Below are 24,743 nucleotides of genomic sequence, written 5' to 3'. Positions count from 1 at the left end.
CCTTTCCTTTCCTTTCCTTTCCTTTCCTTTCCTTTCCTTTCCTTTCCCTTTTTTATTTTTTTTTTTCCTACCAGACCCCCAAATGCACTGTAGGGCACACAGTGGCTTTTTAATGCATATGTAAATAAGTAAAAAGAGGTGTTTATGGAATTTCCTCCTACACGTTATCTTTAAAAGCCAGCAGCTTTGTTTTTTTTGCCAAGACAAAATAATTCTGAATATAAAGAGGATAAATAAGAGATGCCAGCAAACTTTTGCTTTTATAATAAAAAGCTAAATTATCGTTTTTTTTATTGTTGCTGAGTAAAGGAAAAAAAAAAAAAGGTTTATTTATTCTATATGGTAAACATTTTAGTGATGGTGATCAAAGATGGACTTGGAAAAAATCAACATCTTGTTCAAATTTGGACATCAGCATCTGATAAATAATTGGATTTGCACAGAATCACAGAAACAAATAGTCTAGGTTGGAAGAGACCTCCAAGATCACCGAGTCCAACCTCTGACCTAACGCTAACAAATCTTCCACTAAACCATATCCCTAAGCTCTACATCTAAATGTCTTTTAAAGACCTCCAGGGATGGTGACTCAACCACTTCCCTGGGCAGCCTATTCCAGTGACTAACAACCCGTTCAGTAAAGAAGTTCTTCCTAATATCCAACCTAAACCTCCCCTGGCGCAACTTTAGCCCATTCCCCCTCGTCCTGTCACCAGGCACGTGGGAGAACAGACCAACCCCCACCTCGCTACAGCCTCCTTTCAGGTACCCGTAGAGTGCAATAAGATCACCCCTGAGCCTCCTCTTCTCCAGGCTAAACAGTCCCAGCTCCCTCAGCCGCTCCTCATAAGACTTGTTCTCCAGACCCTTCACCAGCTTCGTAGCCCTTCTCTGGACTCGCTCGAGCACCTCCATGTCCTTCTTGTAGTGAGGGGCCCAAAACTGAACACAGTACTCGAGGTGCGGCCTCACCAGAGCTGAGTACAGGGGGACAATCACTTCCCTGGACCTGCTGGCCACGCTGTTTCTTATGCAAGCCAGGATGCTGCTGGCCTTCTTGCATCACCTTTTAGAAGGTGATGTTTATTCTAGCTGATAAATTGCATGCTTTGATAGATCTCTTGTTACAGCATTATAGGAAGAAAAGATTACAAATTAAGAAAGGTATGGATGTGTAGTTCATGTTTCCAAGGCAACAAATAATTTGACTTTTGGAGTTAAAACTAGTGAAGAAAGGGGGGGTTTCTAAACACAAGGTATTTTAGTAAGCATTGCTGCAAAGATTAGTTATTCTGTAGGCCAAAAAATCTGCAAAGGGGAAGATAAGACAAAAGATAACTTTAGATTTTTTGTTTATGGTTTTGCCACTGCCATGTGCAGTATGAAAAAAAGTTACAAAAGGAATAATTTGATGCTGTCAGTGAGTTACTGATCAGTTCTTGCCAACACGTGACAGCAAGGAAAGAATAAATTTTATTGTATTTTGGCTGTACATTTATTTCTGGCAGTGAGTTTGAGGTCTCAGCACATGATGAAAAGTACAAAATACCATCTAGATACTGTAGAAAGTGATAAAAGTGTCAATGATTTAATCAGATAGATTCCCAGTACATTCATTTTATTTTTTTTGTTTTCACTGAAATTACTTCACCGGTAGTTGAATAGTTGGAGAGAAAATAATAATAAATAAATAATAATAATAATAATAATAAAAACTCAGCTCCTCTGATTTAAACTATACATCCTTCCAGATCTGTCTGTTGGGATACTTGGAAGAAGGGATTAATGATTTCCTGCTGCAGAGGGTTTGAGAAAGAGAGGATCTCTGTTGTACTTGTCTCTTGGAGGTTACTTCTGACTAGAAGCTGACTCCCAGCTTTTTCAATTTAGGTGAGATTGTGCCCAGTTTGGAGAGAGAGAAATGAGAAGGGTGAGTTCCTGGAAATGTGCTTCTGAGAGCAACAGGGTGAACAAGTTGGAAGTGCGGGAGAGTCACAAAGGATTTGCCTAATGCCACATGAAGCTGCGCCGGTACCTTGTGCATTTGGGGTTAAACCTGGTACTTTGGATGTGGCATCATTAAACTTTTGGATGGCAGTGCATCATTAAACTGGTTATAAACCTTGCTGTCCTCTCCTCCAGCGAGTTCTACTGAGTGGTGGTTGCTACCTGAGTGGGTAGCTCAGAGATGGCACAAATTGGGTCAGCTGTGATGTCACACTGACATAGTATTACGGCTTGCAGTTAGATGTGTGCCGAGGCTCCCAAGTCTCCTTGACCTGCACCCTGCTAAATGGTGGTCACAGGTTTCTGAGGGGCTCACAGCAGTTTTAAGAGGCAGAAATTAGAGTGGATTTGAAAGAAAGTAAAGGAAACCACAGGGAGCTAGAATGAACTTTCTAAATAGTGAAAGGGTTTCAAGCCTTTCCTTTTTGTTGCAGGCACGTGCTCATAAACACATATATACTTTGGGACTGGAAGCTAAGTTTCATCATTTTGAATTTATTACCTCTAACTTTTTTTTGCATAAAGATACCTGCTTTCTTTGTTCTATACCTGTGCAGAAGAATCTGAGACTGTAGTACAAAGCAGCCAAAAATCAGCTCTTGCTATAGGAAGCAGACCGTTAAGTCTTGTAGTTTGTAAATGAAGAGTGTTATCCTGAATCTCAAAGACAAAATATTTCAGGATCCATTGAAATCTATATTGAAAAAACCTGTTGTCATCCTGGACTATGAAGATGCCTTTGCATCTTCATTATGGTAAGTATGCTGAGTTGAAGAAGCACAGATCTTGAAAGTACATAAAGAGGTGCAGCCACAGTGTTGTGTGGGGGGAAAAATAGAAGGTTGTAAGCATGGGAAAACAAACAAAAAACAACACAGAAATACCTCTAGATGCACCAGGCTATGCTATACATAGATATCATAGCACTGTGTCTATCTAGCCTGTGTGTGTATATATACACATGCTATCCTCCTATAGTGTGTGTATATATATATATATGCTGCAGACAGGAAGAGGGTTCTCAATAAGGGGCATTTTTTGGATACCTTTATCAACAACATGGAGAACACATAAGAAATACCATTGGAGGTTAGTATTTTAGCAGCTATAATTTCCAATTCAAAATATTTGGAATGGAGACCTCTTGTCCAAATTAAATAATGGGGAAGAAGTGAGATGAACACAGTAAAAACAATCAATAAATTCATTAACAAGAGAGGGAGACATGCATAATCCACCATGTGCACTTGACTCTGCACAGGCAGGTGAAGATGGCACAAGAGATTTTGGGGAGCAGACTGGTATCAGGCTTTCACCTTCTGCACCTTCATTGACCACATCATCTGCTCCATCTACAGAGTCTGCACTGCTGATTGTAGAGACTCTGTTTGAACATGCTTTTGGTTTGCTTTTTCCTTTGTACTTCATGGCTTCTCTGCTGGCTCATTGCCAAGTGCTAAACCTAGAGGCAGAAAAATATGGATATTAACATGGCACAGACTGTGAAAATGAAAATCCACCTCTGCTGTGTGAAATCTGCATTAACATGACAGAAGAATATGAAGAATTATTATTTTTCATTTACCTTTCTGTACATACTTGTTCCAATTGATGTTAGTAGAAATTATACATGTGAATCCAGGGAAAGCTATGCCAGAGCTCTTACTGAGTAAATTATGCAACCTATTATCTTTTTGAAATTTCTTGTTTTAAAGTTAATGCTCATCTTGAGTTATAGACCAAGATGTCTGCTCCCATGAATGGAATTTTAATGGTAAAACAGTAGTACAAAAACAGCATTTCTCAATCCTACTTTTAGATACACTTCAGATTGCTTCTGGTCCCATGATTCACAAGAGAACATTTATGTAGCAGACTCACACAGCACATATTTCAGAAAGGTAAGAGGAGAAATTATGTATGTATGATCTCAAAGGCAAGAAACAACAATCTTAGAGCTAATACTGCATCACTGCATGCTGGGGACTGGACTGGTTTGGGCATGCAGCTGTGCTTCAGGTAGGCCAATGAGCCTAGTCTCAGCAGCTCCCTCTTGATATTTTGAGTTCTTTTTGTGCCAGAATGCCTCTAATGCCAGTCGTATCCTAAGAGGGTAAGAGTTTCTTGATCAGAACAAGAGAAATGATTGGTTTGGAAGCCACATGTTGATCATTGCTGTGGACTCTGTTAAAGCACTTGTTGAAATAACAGTGAGCAATAGGACTGAAGCATTGTAGTGTGAGTCCTCATTTCCAGTAATGCAAAAGGACAGTAGCATTATAATTCCACGTCATATCTTATTATCTTTATGTCTCTTCTTGTTATTGTGTTGTATAAAATGAGAAAAAGTGTTTTTAAAGGTTACAGTCATATTTTGCAATCAGAATAATTTCAATACAAAAAGGAGATAGGGAAAATACATTTTATCATTGCATAATTAACCAGAGTGTTCTGGAGAACTAAATCTGTTAGGGATCATTGTCCTTCCAAAGCTTAGCTAAATCATGGGCATTTCTTGCACAACACAGAATAGAATAAGATTAACAGAGTTACCTGACCTAAAACTAAGTTTCTGGTTGCTTTCTTCTGTGTGACGCTTCTCGAAGACAGAGAATAGGCAAGGCTGCTTTAGATTTTTTCCTTCTCATCTGTCAAACAGTCTTACCCTGACTTCACTCCTTGTGAGCACTTTAGTAGTTCCATTGTTTTTGGTAGGCTTTCTTATCTGAATAGCAATTATTTCTGTGAATAAGCATTTGTACTGTTGAGCTCTTAATCAGTACTGCAGTTGCCAAGTGTTAATAATGCACAGCGTGTTCTACATGAAATTATGCTGACATTTGCCCTCTGCCTCACTGTGAAACTCCTCCACTGCAAGTAGGAGAGACAACGTCCTGGCTTCTATGCCTTGATTTACCCTTTTTAGCTTTTTTAAGTCTTCTGAAGTGATGCTTAATCTTAGGAAACATTAGCTGAAGCTTTCCCTAAATTGAAAGAATTGATTCAAGATGTTAATTGATGAGGAAAAGCAAAACTAGCCTTTGGCATACTCCAGCATCATGTCGGGGTCACGTTACTGCATCCTTACATTTCCTGTTGATTCTCTGATCACTTTGGCTGGATGGAAATTTTGAGTCAGTGTAGTCTGTGGACAATAACAAGTTCAGATGTAAATTGAAAGTTGTTGGTTTGCACTTATGTCTGGCCTACTGGCTGCTCAGTTTCTTCTTTCAATATTGTTCTCAGTGGAATTGTGTTGCTCTCAGTTCATCAGTAAGCAAATGGGATGGTCGATAGTCTTAGTGGTTGCTTTTATAATAATATGATGACTCAGTTATAGTGAAACAAAGAGTATAAAACACAAAATATGTACCATAGTAAGCTGAAGGGATTGCTGAAGTTGCTAAATTGTTGTATCGGGCTCTCACGATAAGACTCAGCTCTAGCCACAACATTGAGGAAGAGCCTATCTGAAGAAGGAACACAGTGTCCAAAGGATAACTTAAATAAATTAGCAGAGTTTGAAAAAAAAAAAAAAAAAAAAAAAAAAAAGAAGGCAAAACTGCTCAATTAGTAAACAATAGAGGATGTGCAAAAACGGAAAGGAGAAAAGTACAAGGTGATGAAGACTATAAGCCTTCATCAGAAAGACCCCAAAGTGTGACTACCAGAGGGTATTGCGCATGTGAAAGTAGGAGGAACAATATGATAATTAGTTTTTAGAAAGAGTTAACATAAATCCTGCCTTTTCTTGGAAATTGCATGAATATCTATATTACCATACCACAAATAAGTACTCATTGTCTTGCTTAGGGGTACGTGTTCAATGGAATTATCCCCCACATACCCAGTGCTGTTAATAAAGAATACCTGCTTTCTAATTCTCCAAAATGAGTCTTGGAAAGTTACACCACTTTTTGCATTTCAGTAGGGATAGATCTCTCATACAGATATTTTGGAACTATCAGATTATCAGAATATGTTAAAGCCAATAGGTGAATATTTAATTAAAGAATCTACTATCTCTGGACCTTTCAGACTATAACTGAGGACATACAGTATGTGATTGATCACAGTTTGAAATTTTACAACTCCAGTTGTGATAAATGTAGGGAAATATGGCCCATTAATATTTGAAGATTCCTTTTTTGTCTACACTGGAAGAAAGGAGTCTCTTGTTTCTTCCATTCTAACTCGAGTTGTTTTGTTCTTATATTATCAGTTAGCCTGACTTGGCTCTGATTTATTCACAAAAGAAATTGCTAGATTTTAGTGACCTTACTTTCATTTTACTTCCCCTTTATTTATAGTAACATTGATTTTTTTTTTTTGCATTTTTTATTCAAAGGGGAGTCAAATTCTTTGAAGGTCCAGAGAGAAAAAGGGAACAAAAATGGTGCTATTTGGATATCTTGAAGTCGTTGCAAAAGATGCCACTGTAAATCATAGTAAATGTCAAAACAGTGATGGCTTGTCATATTGTCCCGTGAGGCAGTGAGGAGGAGATCAGTTTGAGTTCAAAAGCTAGCAATTCAGTAAAGGCTAATAACTTGATTTTCTCTATCATATCTAAAGTGTTTTCTCCTTTATATTTTTAATAATTGTACTTATCTATCTGGCATACTAGACAATTTAAAATGAATAACGTAGACATTTTTAACAACAAAAAAATATGTTAAATTTTTAACAGTAAATTTACTGCCTGCTATGTTTTTATAATAACCGCTGACTGCTTGTGCAGCTAATCTTATTTTACTGAAAATGGGTTTGCTTTTCTTAATTGACTATAGAGAGCCACTTGGATGAATTTCACAGAGATCGGACCCACAAACCACAAGTGAAAAACCTGTGAATTCAGTTAGTTGAGCTAAGCCTAACATAAATTATTTACATGGAGCTTGGACCTTTGTGCTTTTTCATGGGAGACAAAAGACAACATGGCATGATATTCATAATAGTAAATAATAAATCTTACCAGTTTTTCTCTAGAATAATTTATTGTTTAGGCCACGGTTTTTTATCCAGTCTAGCTCTATTTGTATAGTTATCTTAGGAGACTGATCTGCATTCTCGTGTTCTCATAGAGACATTATTTATAAGTTTTCAACTGGTATGATAGAAATCTCAAGTATTGTATTACATTGATTTGGAGTTTAAGAGAATATGTTTTGTTGACCTGCTAAGACATTAAAGTCTGGTATAAAGTTTTCAACAGTATTGGCTGGAATATTGCTCTTAACACTGATAATCTTTTGTTGTTGTTGTTGCTGTTTTAAAAGAGAAGCTTATATTTTTATTCTGAGCTGCCTTTATCTTACAGTAAGGGAGTGAACTGCTTTTCCTCCCAACATATAGCGTGGCATGGGGAGTTCAACTGTGCTTTTCATCAGGGATTGTCAAGTAGGTACTGCTGGATGCAAAATAAATTTAAAGCTCAATGTTCTTATTAGGAAAAAAATGTAATTTTAAACTCAAAAATGTGTGTGTAATTTTTACTAGCTATGTGTCTCTATGCTTATGTGACACACTGTACAATTACTGAACAATAGATATAACTTAAAGAATAAAATCTCACCTAAACATTTGTCCAGCCCTTTCTTTAAAATAAAAAGTTTAGTACTTGCTATGGGGAAGTAGTTGCTAAAATCTGCTAAGGAAATAAACCTATTTAAGGATGAACACTTCTGTAATAGACCAAACTGGGAAATTCCCTACTACATTAACTCTGCTTGTATAAATGAAGTTAGATTTACAGCGGGTATCGCTGCTTGCATTCTGAGGAGCATATTCCTTTTTCTACCTGAGATAAGCAGGAAGGATATGTCAGTGAATTTTGGGATAGTTTCCCAGTGTTTTTGTTTGTTTGTTTAATTTGTTTAATTAATGGCTTTCTCTTAAAGTAATTACTTATTTTCCGGTCAGATTGTCTTTTTGAGAAATTCTGATGTCTCTAGATTTCTCACAGAATCACAGAATCACAGAATTTCTAGGTTGGAAGAGACCTCAAGATCATCGAGTCCAACCTCTAACCTAACACTAACAGTCCCCACTAAACCATATCCCTAAGCTCTACATCTAAACGTCTTTTAAAGACTTCCAGGGATGGTGACTCCACCACCTCCCTGGGCAGCCTGTTCCAATGCCTCACAACCCTTTCAGTAAAGAAGCTCTTCCTAACATCTGACCTAAAACTCCCCTGGTGCAACTTTAGCCCATTCCCCCTCGTCCTGTCACCAGGCACGTGGGAGAACAGGCCAACCCCCACCTCTCTACAGCCTCCTTTAAGGTATCTGTAGAGAGCGATAAGGTCGCCCCTGAGCCTCCTCTTCTCCAGGCTGAATAAGCCCAGCTCCTTCAGCCGCTCCTCGTAGGACTTGTTCTCCAGGCCCCTCACCAGCTTCGTCGCCCTTCTTTGGACCCGCTCAAGCACCTCGATGTCCTTCTTGTAGCGAGGGGCCCAAAACTGAACACAGTACTCGATTCTGTCTGATTTTCACGTTTTGCAGTGGGAGGTTCTGGAATACACCAATTCTCTATCCTTTTCCCCAGCTCTGGTCTGATTTAGCTAAGTTACACGTTGTTAAAATTTCCTGCCTGCGGTGAGCATTGTGCCCAGCTGAGTTTGGCAGTGGCTAGAAACCCTTACTGCTCATCATAAGCAAGCTCCCACGTGTTTTGTTCCAGTGCAAAGCAAAGATCAGCACAGCACTGATTCTGCATGGGAATGTAAAAAGATTTAGGAGTTCAAAAAACAGGACATGAATGCTAATAATTGTCTGCTAAGAAAGTGTAGTCCTCCATTTAGGAAAGTTTTTGTTTAAACAACACCATCCAGCACCGCTATGGGGAATACAGGCCTGAAGCAAGGACAAAATAATTTTTCCTGCATACCACTAGTCCATTTCTCCTGAGAACCTGTTACCTGTTTTAGCACAGGTCTGTGTGACCCAGGCAAGCTGACATGGTGGCATACCAAAATGATGGCACTTTTCGTGCTTCCCTCCTGCCTACTGCTTGCACTTAAGTCTGGCTGCCTGGTCATGGTATTGGCACCTGATCATGGTCCTTTCTGTGAATTGGTTTGTCTCAGCTGACTTTTTAAATTGGCAAAACATTCAAAAGCTCGTTGCAGTTTGGTGAGGTGATTTGGCTGGCTGAGGAGCCAGACTAGAGCTAAGTCAGCACAAGAAAACGACAGGACAATGCAACCAGGAAGAGGGGCATTCTCTTTGGTGACAGTAACCTGACGGTTCCACTTGGAAAACTTGTCTGGTTGTGCTGTGTCATGGAAGTATCTGTTCCTCCAGTCTCAACTTCTTGTTCAGGAGTCAATGGAGACTTGGACATTCCATGCACAAGCTGCATGTACTCACTGAGTTTTTTTATGAATGAGATGGAAGCTTTGTGGAGAAAATGGTGTAATTGTATTCAGAAATGCTACCATAAAGCGTACACCTGGATTAAGTAAATTTGCATTGCTTTTTCCTACCTTTCAAGAACTGAAGCTGTAAAGAGAAAAAGGGAAAGGCAAGTAGAGCCTGAAAGGCCCAAGTTTGTTCAGCCCCAGGAGGTCTGCAGCCCAAAATTGGAGGTGGTAGAACAAGCAGCAATGGACACAAGTTGCAATGAAAGAAATCTGATTAGATTGGGGGGGGAGGGAGGGGCTGTCACAGTATTGGTTGTACTTTGAAGACCACATTGGACCACATGACATCCAGAGGGAATTTGCCTCTGATTAGCAATACTAAGGGTTTTTTTGGTATGTTATGTCATGTACTGATAACCTGTTGTATCTCTCTGTTAAATCTAGTTGGTTTGTTTTGAACTTTAAATCCTTTTGGTCTTCTATTCCTTCTGCTGTGTTTTGTGATTTGTCTCAGAGAGAAGGAAATAGAGTGCTTGGCCTGCAGTACCAGTCCCATAATTTTGTCTTCTCGCACTATAAATTGATCATAATAATTAGTCACCACTAAATTCTTCTCTACTGCAAATCCACCAAGTTCAATGTTACATATTATCGATTTGCCAGGATTATTAGATTGCACTCATCTGGCTCACTGAGCTATGGCTGCTGATAGAGTGTATCTGACAGATGTCCTGGCCATTATCCACATTCCTCCTGCTCTGAAAAACAGAGGACATGAGTCTGCAAGTCTGTTGAGCCAAGCCCTTTCGCAACCTTTAAATTAATTTATTTTCATGTATTTATTTTGGAAAGACATCAGCAAAATGAAGTTTGTGTTTTTCCTGACAGATTTATATGCCAAAATTAGATCTTTATTTCATATATTTATTTAATATTCACAGCCCAATTAATTATATAATTGGAGTGTGGCTCAGTTCACAAAATTATTTGAAAACAAAGTGACAAAAATTTTGGTGTAAATAAATAAAATTAATTTGGAGTGTTCAAATGGGTAAATGACTGTTCTCAATTCAAACCTGAAAGCTCATCTGTTTTAAATCTTTTACTCAAATGTGATCTTAATTTAAAAAGGAAGAACAGAAAACATGGAAAGAGAAAAACAAATTTTTGGCAGGAACATGACTAGACGATCACTGGGGTAGAAAAAAAGAGAGTTCATTGTCTCCAAAATATGGCATGATCTCACAAATGTCTCTAATTTCTTCACTGTCGTTCTTTTGAAGATGGATCTGCACAGAGGTTAGGAGTGGTGTGGAAGACTCCCCATAGACTAATGAATAAGCTATTTGAAGAAATACGTGTGTGTGTGTGTATTAGAAAAAGGCCAGAAAGGTCTTGTTCAGATTCATGTGTTTTTCATGACAGTTCCTTTGCTGGGAGCCAAATTCTGCCTTGGACCCTGCACAGATGTTTTTCCTGCTATGCAGAGAGGAGGGAGGGTTTGATACCCACCAGCACTGTTTGCTTTTGTTGAACGCGAGCTCCCTATGTTGTATTGAGGGTGAAGGAAAGTCTTATGCTGCCTGGGATCAATAGTCAGTGCTGAAAACAAGACGACCTTATAAAATACAAGTGGTGGTACTGTATCAGGCCGGTGCTTACTCTGACTAGATTGATCCCTCTGATGTTCAGAACCAACTTTTTAAGACTAATATTGTAATGCACCTTACATACTTCTTTTTTTCTAGTCTTAAATGTTGAGGAGGTTTTGTTTGTTCACTAAAACACATCACAAATTACTTACAAATAAGTCTTTTATGACTACATTTAATATTTGATTTTAGTGGCTCTTGTATTTGCAGTACAAATGCATATTGTGTGTTTGATTGGAAAAAAAAAAAAAAAAGAGGAAAAGGGAAAAAATAAACCCCACAGATCTAGTGTATGCTAGTGTATGTCTCTTATTCTCTTAGAAAGAAAAATGGAGGCATACCTAGCTGGCTAGTGGCTGTTATACAACAATATTGCTTACAATTTTGACCTCCCTGTTTGTACCAAAAGAAATATGCTTTTGTATACAGCATTAACAAAAAATAAGTTAATAAGCATGAAAATGTGAAACCTGGTGCTTAAAGGTTCTACTATGATAGGTCAAGTATAGCAATACTTTTCCTAAAATTCTGTAGGATATATTTTTTTTGTTGTTTGTTTTGGTTTTAAACTCTTGTTATCAAAACACTTGCTTTATAATTACAGTTATTTTTCCTAACACTTTTAGCAACTATCATCTCTGCTTTATGAGAATCAGAATGAGGTCATCCAGTGGTCAGAATGAATATTTACAAGTTGTGATAGAGAAAAAACAACACACCGGCATGGAAAAATTTCATCCTTAAGGCTTAATCTGAAATCACTAGTATATATGTTAAAAGGTAGATATGGTATATGATAACCCATTTCCAACACAGCTATCACCAGTCTTAAATTGCAATATTTCTGTACTGATCTTTTTTTTTTTTTTTTTTTTTTTTTTTACTAAAATGTATTCCTTTATTTTTTCTGAAGCATATAGAGTAAAATTTATCACTCAGTCTTTCTGAGACCTGGATTTTTTTAGATTCCAAAATTATTGGGAAAAGAAAAACAAACCATACCAATGATGTATAGTCTTAGCTGTCCCTTACAGTGTAGTAGATCTGTAAGGGACAGATCCTTTGTCTGTGTTTATGTCCTTCATCTGAGTTTCCTATTTATATACTTCACATTCTGAGAGGCACAGGGAATCTGCCTTTTCCAATATAGTTTTACAATTACCTATAGACCTAACTAAACTATTCTTTCATGTTGCCACCCTGTTTATGTTATAATAAAACTATCTTATAAACTAAATCTTTACGTATCTTAATGTTAATAAAAGTGTGATTATGTTTGCTCTTCCTTTCCTGCCTTTTAGCCATCATCATAGTGTGTGGAAGGCAGCTGCTATGACCAGCAAAAGGGTTAATGGGAACTGAAAGGACTTAGACAAAAGTGTAAGAATAAAACAATTAAAGAATTGTTTTGTGATGGGAAAGAACAAGAGGTAGCTTTTTATAACCACAGTTAGACAGCTCTGCCAGGGCATATGTCACTTTGAAATAGAGTTAAAACTGAAGCTGCTGAAGGCATAAGACAAACAAGGCGTTTGGTGTCTAACATTATTTCAGGCCAGCCTATGCTCTTTTGTGTTTAATTGCTTAATTACAGTTTACTGTACATTCTAATGGCACAGACTCTGAATCATTCAAGCTAAAGCAATGCAGGATGCTGTAGTGCATTTTTCCAGTCTGAGTGGAATTCATTAATGTGCCTAGCCAAGCAAATGAAATGATCTTTTGTGCCATTTGCTCTTGTTCCTTCCTGGTTTTCTTAACTGGCTAGCATCATTTGGGGACTAAGAGCTTTGAAAGTAAAAAGTTAAAAAGGGAGGGAATAAAGAGCAAGTGAAGGGTTACATTTCTTGCAGTATTGAAAATGACAAAAATATTGGATGATGATACTGATTAATCCTGCATTTAGCAGAAAAAAGCAGATTTCAATTTTTCAAATACAAATCCCTTATTTGTTGTCTATTTATCTTGGTCACGGAAGCCTGCTATAGACTTAACACAATATTGAACTTTCAGCTAGTCCTTGAGGGCAGTGTTAAAACCTTGCTGATGTTCAACAAATTATTTGACTATTAATTAAACTGTAAATCATTAAGTCATTTTCCGTCACCTTTTTTTTTCTTCTTCATGTCTTTTTTCTTTTCCTTCTCTTTTGTCCTTGTACCCCTTTCCTTTCTCTCTCTCTCTTTTTTTTTTTTAATGAAATGGAACACAAAAGATACGTGGTTTGTTTTGAAATTTATATGCTTTGGTTTGTAACTTGTGCATAATTTAAATATATACTATTTGCTGCCATAATCAAACAGCTATGTGAATGGTGGTATGTTTATTAACATACCTTTGTAGTATATTCATAAACTTACCAGTTTTGACTATAATTTTATAAATCATGATGGCTGCATGGCATATTTACATGTGAGTTAGGATCAGATTTCTTTTCTTCTGTGTCCTACTGATTTTTAAGTACTTTGCTTAAGATCATCATCAGTAGAGTTCAAATTATAGCTTGACTGTAGTCAGAGTAATAAATATTTGATAGACTTTCATTAAAAGTGTCACCAGCTGGTTTGGATGATACACTTCAGAGAGAAACAAGACTCATTAGCTGAGGAATGAGTAGTTGCTTCTTTCCTCCTCATTAGTCCATCAAGAGCACCTCCATCAAGGGAGGAAGAATCATAAAGGACAACAATTTGATTGAAACCAGGCATGCAGGATGAAACATTTCAAGCAAATCAGTAGTAAAAACATGTTTGACTTCTGTGGAACCACTGCGGAACTCAGAGCAAAAGCCAAATTCCTTTCCTGAGTTCCTTGCAGAGATGATGTGTGGCTTATTGCAATTGAGTGGGCTGCAGAGCAGATCATGTTCCTTGCTGTTCACTGGCAACAGCCTACTGCTTGTACGCCGCATTAGACTGCACTGTCTGCATGGACTACTTGCCTGAGGGCTGCAACTTTGGTAAAGTCCCGAAGAAAAGGGGTGAGTTGGGGCTTAAAGAACACAGCGAAAAGCAGGGCAGGGTTGAAGGCTGAACCTGAGTGTAGCCCACATTTACTTTTTCAGTAGTTAAGCTTTCTTTTGTTGTAGGATTTCCTTTTTACCATAGAGAAACGTTTTTATCAACTTTGATTTTCATCCTTGAGCAGCAGGCAGCCTTTTTGTTAGGTGTCCAGTTTCTGATTCCCAGGTGTGCCTTCTGGAAAGGTGACGGCTGCCTTTGTCTCCATTTCAATGTTGTGCTGAGGGTCAGTGTCTGACCCATGGGCTAGCAATACCAAGCTTGGTGCTTGCATTTTATATTATTCTCTTAGGAGCAGAGAATGGATTATTAGATGAAGATGCAGAAAATAACATTTTAAGTTGGTGCCACAGGTGTAAATGAGAATCTTTGCCTGTATTACCAAATTGTAATTGATGGTAGAAATGAGTTATTGTTAGAAACATCAATTTGTGGAAAGATATTATCTGGCTTACCTAGGCATCTTTTTATTTTTGCAGCTTGATCACTGCAAGAATGATTTTTCAGTGCTGTCTCAATTTTTCTCCCAGGGCAAATTGTCAACTGCCAAAATGAACATTTTTTCCACTTTCAAAAATATAAAAACTTCTGAAAATTGAGAGTTAAATAAGAGTGAGAACAGTGCCACCTTACCACAGATGATTACTCATAGATGGCAGTTTAAAATTGTAACCTACTTTGTGTAAAAAATACACCCTTCAACTTTCTTAAGAATGAAATTATGGAGGAATGAAGGAGAAGTGAAGGATGGATAAGACAAAGTTCAGTGAACTTCATTGAATGCCCTCTTCTGCTGAGTGAAAGGACAAACAGCAGCAAACTGGTGTTTTGAAGGTCTATCAAACATGTAGCTATGTGAAGAGAAGCATTCTAGCCTTCTGGTCCTGTGAGCAGGCAGGGTACTGAAATGCACAGTAGTTCTGACATATGTATTGTTTTGAAAAATAAGATTTTTGTGCATTTCATGTCTTTTCTGATAAATAAGACAGATGTGTCATGTACAGCCACATGCACCATCAACCCAAATCAAAAAGCCTTAGGTTTCCTATCCCATGTAATGTCCCTCTAGCTACAACAGTGTGAATAGCCTGCTGCTATGAAGCACTGTAGAGCAAAACAGTAGTAAGTAATTACATTTTTTCTCTTAGGTGATTTCTGCTCTGATGTAACCACTAAGACTCAATGCCACAGACACAAATAAGGAGCAGTTTTGCTCATTGAACCTTTTCTGAACAAGCAAAGCAATTAAAGAACTAGGCATGTTTTGGTGTTCTTATGTCATTTGTCTCTAACCTCTAACCTCTTCTAACCTCTTTGCATTTTTACAAAGAGGTTAGAAATTATTTCTCAAATGTAAATAAAAATACTGTCATTTCTGGCCTGTGGCTGCCTCTAAGGGCTATGTTAGCTCATGAAGTTTTAAATGCTTTTCTGAGGCCAGAGGGAGCAGGTGCTGTCTATATCCATCCCTACCCGTACCTACAGATGAAAACATCTGGTCAGAGAGTCTGATCCTGTCCACTGTTGAGGAAGATGGCCACAAATGGTCCCTGCCACCAGCTTGCATTCCCCATGGCAGTGGCTGCACCAGAGGAGCCCAGGCTTGTGCTTTTTGTCACCTTCGATGTGTTCTGAAGTCTTGTCTAAAGGTGTGCCTGCCAATTCCCCTCTTTTCTACAATTAGAATTTTTTCTTGTATAAAATATTACCTTTTGCAATAAGTCAGGGGTTGCCAATTGTATTTAAACTGTCAGGCATTCACATTAGCAAAAATTGAAACAGGATAATCATTCTTAATTTACTTTTATAGGTATAGTGATCATGTAGCTCATAGCTCAGTGGAACAGAAGACGGTTTCCAGCATGCGGTACAAATCAAATTTAAAAGCATAACTCCCATTAATGCAACCAGTGTGTCTGGCTTTTTCCATGATGAAAATACATCCATTGCTTTCATCTTAGATCCACTTAATTGCTGCTTATCATTGAATTTTTCTCATTGGTCAAAGTACAGTTCTGCCCACCACAACATGCTTACAGTAACCAAACATCAGTGAGAACAGGATTCTTTCAAAATTCAGGTTCAGTCTAGGAAATCCAGGCCTGTGCTCAATTATATTGGGGTAATTTAACTGGTAGCTGAAAAATGCTGTGTCTTTAAATCCTGGCAATAAATTATCTACTGTTAAAATTGTACAGTAAATGAATGCTAAGTCTCTTTATATTTTCTCTGTTTAGTTCTGAAAGACATGCTAGTTTTTATAAAGCAATCTTGAAACACATCTCAGCAGCTGAAAGGTGCTAATGCTATTGCATGTTTCCATTTCTTAATGCCAGTGTGGCCAAAGTGACCCTTGCCTTGCTCTGTGTCTCAGAAGTCAGGATTGTTCTGTGCAGATGTTTTTAAGACGCTGTCTGATTTATCTTCTGTCCTAAGGGACTGGGCCTGACCTTCTTCACTGTGGAAAGTGATAATCCTGTTTTTGGAGTGACTGACAAATGCAATCATATCTTACTAGACACGCTTATATGGGCTTCCAGGGGGTTTGGCACAGAGGATTGATTTAGCACAGTGTCTGTGGAGCAGCTTTTTTGCAACAAGCATAGATTTTTGCAGGAGCCCAGGTGTTCATGTAGTTTAAAATTACAGATAAATTCCAAGTCATCCTAATCCTTACACTGTTCTATCTATAGGAGGATTATGTGCTCTTTCAAGGGTGGGGACACATTAAAAGAAAGTAACTGGGGTTGTTTAGACCTACTGCAGCTAGTTTGTAAATGGAAGCCAAAATACTTGTTGCCAAAGCACAGCTGACTTTTCAAGGCAGTATGGTAGTAGTGAACTGGAGCAACTTATTTAGGAGTTTTTTTGTTTGTTTGTTTTTGTATTTCCAAAGAGAACATATATGACATGTATGACTTTATTTTGCACTTCATTATGCTTTAATTGACTTATTTGGATAGCAACCATATCATGTGCCAGAATGTTATTTTGCACATAGAAATCACTCTCAAATAAAATTCAGAAACCACAGACTTGTTCCAAAGATCTGAGAACATTACCAAACACATTAACATGATCAAATTGCAAAATGCATTAACAGATCTATATTCTCTTTTAAATTTAAACCCTCTAGCACTGTGGAAATCTATAACAGTGAAACCGGTTGTGACAGCATTGAAGACTATGTTAGGAAAGGCTCAGTAGGAATGTAACCTGAAAGAAGCAGTTCTTGCACTAATGTGCAATAACTATTAAAAAGAGAAAGGGAAAAATCAGAATAATTGAGAGGCCAGAGAGAGAATACATTAGCCAGAGCAGAATAAATGTTCAAATAATGTCAGTCTGCCAGGATTGGAAAAGCTCTAAACCTAAATCCCCATAATTCTCTCTCTCAGATCTCCTCTCCACAAATTCACATTAGTCATGAATACCAAATACACTGATTAGAAAAGTACATCTGTAAGCTAAGTAGGCTAGAATAGAAAAAAATACTGGTAAGTCCATACATCGGCATTTGTGATGACGTACTTTCCAGACTGACCAAACAAAACAAAACAAAAAAGAAAAGTGAAATCTGCAGAAATCATGTCTCATGTACAACATCTTAATTGCTAGCAGGCATTTTTTCCTGTGGTTCTTTAGAGAACAGATGGTGCCCCTGTTATTTGTAAACTGGTAGCAGTACTGTAGAAATGAATGTAATGCTGCAAGTTATTACGTTTTAAATTGTACTTTTCCATTGCAACAGCATTGTTCTCTGTAGCATCCACACCCATCCCTTTTCTGATTATTTTTAACATTTTATACATTTTTTTTCTCTCTGATGGAGGAAATGTTTGTTCAAAGGATCAGTTCACTTCCATGACTGGCAATACCTAATGCAAGTGAGCTTCAGCTTCATCTTCATTCTTCTGAAGTTTTTACAGAGATGGCTAAATCAGAAATTTCTCATCGTGCTTATGCTGAAAGCAAATGGGAGTATTTATAGAGTGTTTTAAAACAAAATGATTACATGGCTGAAGTGACAGACTGTGTTATATTATTTCAAATGATAGATAATGTTCTAACACACATACAGGCAAACTGTAATGATATTTCCTGGCAATTCAGAAAGGTATTTCTAACCATTTGCGTGTGTACTAGAAATAAGTCCTAGCACTTTAAGAAGTCATAGCATATAAGTCATAGCATTTTAAGTGAGGTCATCACCCTGTCCATTTAGAAATAATACAGATAAACCTGAAAAGAGTGACAAAGGTGATGTTTCTCCCAGTGAGAAGTATATCTATTTAGCTTATTAGTGAGCAACTTGAAAGGATAACATTTCATCTTCTAGAGAAATCCTGGTGAAAACGTTTATTCTACTAGGGGGTTACTTAATTTAGCAGACAGGCATAAAATGTTCTAATGACTGAAGGCTTCAATCTGATATATTAAGACTGGAAAAGAGACATGATTTTAAAAGGGTCAGAATAATTAACCCTGAGAACAATTTGCACAGGTATTCGGTAGGTTCTCCTTCACATAAAATTTTTAAATAGCATTTACATGTGTTTCTGAAAGCTAAATTGTAGCTAACAGAAGATTATGGATTCCATAGCAATGTGTGTCTGCACAATGAGCTAAACTTAGGCCTCTCCCACCACCCAGAACATCCATCCCTCAATCTAGACACCTGTAGCTTGAAATCTTATGGAGATCAGGGATAAGGATCTTATGGATCCTTAGGGTCCAGGAAAATCAAGGCCTCCAAGGTGAGGTTTTCTTTCATGCAAGGATAGGGTGGAGCAGCTTCTTAACTTGCGTGAGCACTTGTGATCCATTTAAGTGCAAATCCAAGGGGGTTATTTTCAGACAGCTAAAATGGAGGGAGAGTGCCCACCTGGGTAGTGATATCCAAGAGATGTTTCACGGAGGCAGTGTTTCTCACCTCTTAGTTGCAGCCTTTCAGAATAAGTGGTCTCAGCTCCAGTCCCCCTGTGTGGAGCACTAAGTGTGGATTAGCCCCCAGTTTAAAACCAAAGGCTACAGCACACATCCCTGTCTTATGGCATGCATTAGTAGGACTGTGAAATTGCCTGACCTGGGCCTGGACAGGAACTGCCCCATGGCATGTCTCTCATAGACTACTGAATGGGGCAGGAGCACTTCTGTGGTAGCTGTGGGCTGCTTAGCTAAGATAAAATGCCGAAGGATGCAAATTTGGATATGGCAGCAGCAGATTTAGAAAATTTTCTGGACCCAGCTGGACTTCAGCTGGGCCAAGCATGTCCTATAAACATATCCTGAAAAAGGTTTTTTGTTCTGTAATATAAAAATGATTACATGGAGAGGTCACTGTAGTCTCCATTTGCCCAAAGTGAAGTTGGAATTATGGTATTTTGTTTAATGTGGATGGATTATCGCATTTGTAGCACAAAATATCTGAATGCTTGCATATACATGCTTTTGTTTGGCGAGCTCATCAGTCAGTTGTAACAGGAAACTAGCAAGGGTCACAGAATTCCCTGCTCTGAATCTGTATTTAAGCATTTATTTATTTTATGGGCAAACTAATAAATGGTGAGAATTGTTGTAGAATCTGCTCCCAGGAGCAGATTTTCCAGATGGAGAACCTAAAGAGGCTTTAACGCCACTGTCACTGCTGCAGCTAAGCTGTGTGCATCCTACATCAAACCATACAAGAGCAGGTATTTGCTTGCACAGCCTTCCCCTTTCCTTGTTTCTCTTTTTCCCACCACACCATAGTTGCATCTGGCAAGAGGAAGATAATTCCTAGCACTTTATACTCTCTTTGCTATCAGCAAATACTGTAAAAGATTATGCCTACTAATTGACAGAGACTATCAGTGAATGAAAAGATAAAGCACAGAGCTGTTTTCTTTTTAATTGCAGTCTCATCAAGGCAACATCAAATGCCATTTCATCCTCATTCATTCATAAAGAATATTTTGCTGTTGTGTGTATGCAAGGTACTATTTTGTAAACATTGCTGTAGAAACTTGCACTGAACAGGGAGGGGGGGCTGGCTATGAAGGGAAGACAGCTTGGAAATTTCTGCATGTGACTTGTGGAATCATACTGGCCACAAGTCTGAAGGTAAATAATTGCCTTAATAAAGAGCTGTTTTCCCTTCAGCATTGTGTTTCCTTGTACCTTTCTATCACTTAGTGCAGGACACATTCACCCTTCTGGAATCACCAGAACTGATGTCAAAAATTACTCTGATCTAAAACTTTCTGACATAGTGGCAGGTCATTTTGTATTGTGTAATTTTTTTATTTTCCTGTGACTAACTGCAGCTAGATATTACCAAGCACTGAAAATGGCAAGAGATGCTGAGTATGAATGATATGTAAGGTTAATCAGACTGAGTTTGACATGTTTCACAGGAGTAGGTAGCATCTGCAATGATCCTGGATAGTTGCTATAGTGAAGTACTGTGATTATTACTTGAGTGTGTAAATCACGACTTGCATTCTTGCTGCCTGTCACAGCAACATGCATCCAAATTGAATTTTAAGTTACTGTCTTCATACATGGACTGGGAGGATCTTTGCAAAGCACTTTTCTGCTGCCCATGCTTCTCCCATGCACTGGTCTGGCAGTGAATGCCATTCTCTGGGTCTGTACATTCCACAGAAGTCATGAATGCAGAACTGGTTTTAGTTGAAAAAGTAGTGTCAAGGTTAAACTCTTCATTTTGGGGGCAGAGTGAAAACATCAAAGGAAGAAAGTCTCAAAGAATTCAGTAGCTAAATTAATAAAAGCATTATAAGAGGAAAGAAGGCTGTGTCTTGGTTCTGATTGACTTTCACTACATCCCTTTCAATCACAGAAAAAAAGTAATGTTCAGCTTTGTTCTGCAAATATTGTCAAGATCATTCATCTATCCCTTTTAACTTATTATAAAGCATTCATGCAGTGGGTTTTTAATTAAAAATATAAAATGCAAGGTTCATCCATTTATTTATTTATTTATTTATTGGTCTGCTCAGTTTGTATTTTAACTTTTTTTTTTTTTTTTTTTTTTGTAATGGATGCCTTGTTGAACCCTTAGTTGCATGTAATTTACAGCCTTTGCATCTGCCCTTTGTCATGATTTGAAATGAGGGAGTGGAGCTGCCTCATTCAAATTCAACAGACTTTTCCATCTACAAATTCCCACATACCTTCTGCAATTCATTTATACTTGAACAGAGAAATAACACTTGCAACAACAGAAGTGGCATTAATGAAAAAATGAAACTAGGCACTGATTGCAGGAGATAGGACCCACAATAAACCACTTTAAGTTATACGATTCTTGCTGATTTAATTCCTTAAAGAGGAAACAACTCACAATTAAACAGAATGGAAATAGGAGGTTCTTGAAGACTCTGTTGGATATGGTCTCAGAGTTATGTAAGAACATTTACCTCCCTGCTGAGTTTTCACTTCCAAGCAGTTTAGCTGCACATTTCTAGTCTATTGCTTGTTTTAATATTGCATTTTGCATTTTTTACTTTCCCTAAGCTGATTCCCCAGGATGTTTTTTTCTGGTAGTGGGATGCAGGGTTTGGATAAATGACTCCAAGGGGGTTCTTCTGCTTGGTATTCTGCACAGTTTCTTCTCAAAACCCTTTAGAGCCTACTGGCAGTGAGTATGGAGCACTGATGTGTGACCTCACAAGAGCTTTCCTCCAGTGCTGCATGATGTTCTCTAGAATATTGTTACTAATTCTTATTTGTTAAATTCTGATACTGCACATTTGTGGCTCAGGCTCAAATAGCAAGCTTGTTCTGTTTTCAGAGGGACCAGATGCATGGGGAGACTCAGAGGCAAAAGAAATTTATACGTAGGTGTGATGTGTGTGTTTAATGCATTAAAAATAGTGTCAGTCCCCTGACCACCAGCTCAAACTTCCAGACAGATTTATGGCAGGTGATTTGTACCTGGATAAAGACATGAATAATCAAGAGGAAGGAATCTGTATGAGAAAGCGCATAACTCTTTGATGAGATAGCAAGTGCCTTTTGATAATAAGTCCAAATCAACAGACTACAGCAGCACAATGTTCTTTTTACTTATATTGGAGTGACCTTCCTGTGACTGCTAGCGTCACTTTCATTTATTTGACCCCAAAGGCTAACATACTGTTGTATTATTATTATTTTATTACTTTATAAATCTTTCAACTGAAATTTAATATCCTCCATTGGCCTGTTTCCTTTCAGAAATGACCATTAAATCTGTTTATCAGTTCTGTATTTTCTGATCAGTTTTTCAATTGATGCAATTTTCAATTGATTTTAATTGATTGTAATCGTTGTTTTAGTTTTAAGCAGGGTTGGTGAATTATGTGTAGACCATACACATGCTATTAAATACTGTGTCATCAAAATTGATTTTTGATTCTAACAATCAGGGAATCTATTTTTACATTGGTTCATTATGAATGCATTCAAGACCCTGGAAAAACAAGCAAATGAAAAAACAACTAAGTCCAATGTAATACCACAAAAGAATAGTTTATGTTTAGCAAGAGATGGAGGAATTACATTAAATCATTTTTCACTGAAATTTTTCAGTAATTTTTACATTTGTTCTAGATTTTACCTTTTGATCTGTAGGGCAGGAGCCACTGTAAATCCATCCTGCCTAATGTCAGTAACTCATGCAGGATGAATGGACTATGATGGATTGTTTTGTTTTAACAACTGAAGTAAACAGATGAAATTTTAGATCTTGAGATTTATTAGGAGATGACGAGTGAGAACTCACGTGGAACAAAAGAATTAAGGTGTACTTTCCTAGGGCATACTATAATGCACAGGACCCTCTGAAAATATAAGGAAAAGCAGGCAAGCAGCTCCATGGAAACACAAGCTTTTCCAAAGAGAGAATGTGATGCCATCAGTGAAGCATAACTGTTGTATGGATTGTTCTCCAAAATGGTAGTAGATGAACTAAATGAAACCTCTCTTTCCTACTGGTTTGTTCACTTATGTTCTTTTTGTAAGACTGCGGTAGAGCAGCTTTTCTGAATTTCATACTTAATGTAGATGGAACCAAAAAGGTGTTGGCATTGTTCTGCTTTCAGACAGGCTTCTGTGGGAAAATTATTATCTAAAATGCACTTTCAGGTACTGCATTTCTGCTAGTTCCAAGCTGGCACACCATGACATTTTAATTTTAGGCTCTGGTAACCAATATCTTACAGGTCTCAAGTCCATTGAACGTTTCAATCGATTCAGGGTCTGGCCTAGCTTTGAGAAATTGTTTCCAATTGCAGTCTCACTACTACAAAACATGAAGACCAGAACTGTCAGGCTTGCCCCTTTCTAAAGGTGTCTGACCATCTATTTTGCTTATTAGAACAGTCTTCTGCCCCTGAGGTGGAAGTCTTTTAATAGAGGTTGCAAGAATTTGCACACGTTCAGTACTCCCACTACAAGTGCTATTAAATTAAATAAACACTGTTTAATGAGAGCTAAAAGTACAGCATGGAGAAATATGCCAAATTGCTCAGAACCATATGAAAAGCTTAGTGCATCCCTCCAAATTCCAACATGGATGGAATGTGCTTTTTAGTTAAATCAATAGCCTGCAGTGTGTCTTTACAAACTGGCAATCTCCATTTAATGGATCTAATTGTCTTTGCTTTATTTGTTGTGCACAGTCAGTCATGCTGTGCACAATTAAATTACTTCTTTAGAGCAATTGCTAACCTTTTCCCTTCCTTTTACCCATTCTCTTCCCTTTTCTTATTTCCCTGTAAATTTGGGGAAGGGCATCCTACCGTCTTGCAGCCTGTGTCCAGTAGGAGCAATGAGGTGCCTAGTCCTTCTTGGAAGGCACAACACTGTGAAAACCAGAACTTGCACTTCTCCCATTGGCATTGTGTGAGCATTTCACCCTGAAATATAGTAAAAAAACCCTGCTGACAGATAGACTGCATTCATTAGTACATATGACGTCTATAACAGCATTTTAAGTACAAGGTATATTCAAATTGATGCTCACTCAGTTAATGGATCTGAAATTGCCAGTTTTACTGCAACATTCAGAGGCATGTATTCATTTATTCATTAAAAAATGTAGTACCTTGATAATACAGGCTCGAGTGCATGAGTGGTTTGAACATGCATATATGTTTCTCCTGAAAGGTAAATGTAAGGCAATAACAGGTGTTCGTAGTCACCTCTCCTGCTTTTTTTTTTTTTTTTTTTTTTTTTTCTCTATATTGTTGAATCCATGACTGCTGGTTTCAATAATCCAAGCTCAGCAATACACCAGTGATTTTGAAACCTAGTTTAAGTCTGTGGAGTTCATGAAGAGGAGCAGTCTCTGAACTATTGTGCTGAAGAAGAGGGAGAGGAAGGGCTGCCATTTAGCTTCATCTCTACTGCATATCAGCATGTACAATTGGCTGGTCTCAGTGCTGTGGTGGATCTTTGGCAATGTACCTTTTTGTACAAGTTCAACATAAGTAAAACAGGATCTTGTGCTAAATGAGTTTACAGAAACTTAATTTATGTGACATGCAGGTTAAGAATGTTTGCAACAATTACTGACCCTTCTTTTCTGAACGTGCCTCTGCATACCTCTGAACTATATTCTATTCTAATTTACTTGTATCTTGGTTATAGATATATGTCCAATTTTTACAACATAAACAAAATAGAACCTGATTTCAGTTTTAGATACTAGGT

General features: G+C 37.8%; 1 protein-coding gene and 1 long non-coding RNA gene across 3 annotated transcripts in view; both read left to right on the top strand.

Moving 5' to 3' along the window:
- Positions 1–24,743, top strand: part of PLXDC2 (plexin domain containing 2) — a 276,657-nt gene that overhangs the window by 48,356 nt on the left and 203,558 nt on the right. The window lies entirely within an intron of this gene.
- LOC118162869 lies at positions 9,173–18,827 on the top strand. The gene is made up of 3 exons (XR_004748684.1): positions 9,173–9,184; positions 16,873–16,876; positions 18,237–18,827. It is a non-coding gene; the product is annotated as an uncharacterized LOC118162869 (long non-coding RNA).

Source organism: Oxyura jamaicensis, chromosome 2 (genome assembly GCF_011077185.1).
Source record: "Oxyura jamaicensis isolate SHBP4307 breed ruddy duck chromosome 2, BPBGC_Ojam_1.0, whole genome shotgun sequence".
NCBI lineage: Eukaryota > Metazoa > Chordata > Aves > Anseriformes > Anatidae > Oxyura > Oxyura jamaicensis.
Note: the sequence above shows the minus strand (reverse complement) of the source record. Positions and strands in the feature narration are given on the sequence as shown.